Here is a 1,793-nt window from a genome sequence, read left to right on the forward strand (position 1 = left end):
GTTATTTGTGACAATGACACTTCAAAGAGTTGTTGCAGCTACCACTGTCTGTCCTTTTTTCTGACTTCCATTTTGCTTCCCTTAATCATTTATACAACTTTTGGAGTGCCATAGATTGAAAGATTAAAACTTTCCCAATATTTTTATATTTTTTTTGAATCACAGGTACTTGATTTTTTTTTTTTTTTCTTAAAGGGGAAAATTATATTATTTAAAATAAAATATTAAACTTTATGTTAAGTTTGTTATCTTAATCAAAACCAAGTTGCTGTTCAAACAATGATAACAAAATTAGTCCATATATAATGAGTAGGCATAGTGGACCACCCAAAGCAGTTGCATCCATTTTAAGATTTTCAATTCATGAAAGAGAACCTACAATATTGAGACTGCAAGTTTATCTTGAACAAAGAATATTACTCAGAAATAATGAGGATATATATGGCTGTCAATAAACAACATTGGCAGAATTCTTTTCATTGTGCATCAATGATGACTTAGCAAAAGCATTACTTTATGCTAAAGTACCCATGTATTTCATTTGGAACAGTAGTAACAAAGAATGGCAAAAAGTTTTCCAAGAAAAAATTCATGGTCATGTTAATGTTGTCATAACAAAAACCAGAGAACTGTATTAAAGAATTTTAGTGCATGAAGTTCAAAATAGTATTTTTTCCTTTGCCACTGCACATCAACAGTTTTAACTTGGATTGGTTGTGACCCAACGTATCACAGGTTCATCTTGGGTGTGTGTGTGTGTATATATATATATATTATGGAGGGGGAGCACTAAGCAGTGATAAGTAGAGTTGTAATGTTATTATCAGCCCAAATATGCTTGATGCACATATAGCGCTACCAGTCACTGTATGGTGACTGGAAAAGCATCGAGTCAATCTCTTCAATCAGCTCATAGCGTAGTCTGTCTAGTGTCTGTGACTGAAGAGGAGATAACTACTCCAAAATGCTAGCACCTCACAGTCTAGGTTGGTGGTACTGCAAGCTGATCTAAGTGTATACACACCATTTGTCAACAAGTGAGATATATTCTCCATGACAAAACACAAACACAGTGATCAGCTTGTTCCCCAGTTTGAACATGCATCAAGCATATTCAGACTAATAACAACATATATATATATAGTAAAATTTCTTTGTGTATTGTATAGGCAGTAGTTTGAAGTACTCAGATAAAAGCCCAAGACAGAAAATATAAAAAATGTTAAGGAGAATTCAAATAGGTTCAACAATTTATATAAACATATATTGTACCATGGTTCGACATATACCAGTTTTTAAATATACAAATGTATCAATCATTAAAATATTGAAACATATTAAAAACCTATGAATACATAAATATATAAAAATTTAATATACATAAATAGATGAATGAGATTAAGTTGTAAAAGTATAGCTGTATAAAAATAAATATAAAGACATTTAGAATTACAATCATATTAAAAGGTTTTGTAAAATGACATTGTAGAAAATATTTTAATATAAATTTACCCTTACAAGAAGGTGAATAAAATAAAGTCTTTTGAAAAGAGCAAATAAAGAAAAATTATAGCGTTGAGATGAGATTTTTCAGAAAATATATGTAATTAATGTAAGAAAATTTTCTTAGATTAGTTACATATATTTACTGAAAAATCTAAATCTCAACGCTATGATTTTCCTTTATTTGCTTTTTTCATAAGGTTATTTTGTTCACAGTCTTGTAAGGTCATATTTTAAAATATTTTTTACAACACCTTTTAATACGATTGTAATTCTAAATGTCTTTATAT

This window comes from Octopus bimaculoides, chromosome 5 (assembly GCF_001194135.2).
Source record: "Octopus bimaculoides isolate UCB-OBI-ISO-001 chromosome 5, ASM119413v2, whole genome shotgun sequence".
Lineage (NCBI taxonomy): Eukaryota > Metazoa > Mollusca > Cephalopoda > Octopoda > Octopodidae > Octopus > Octopus bimaculoides.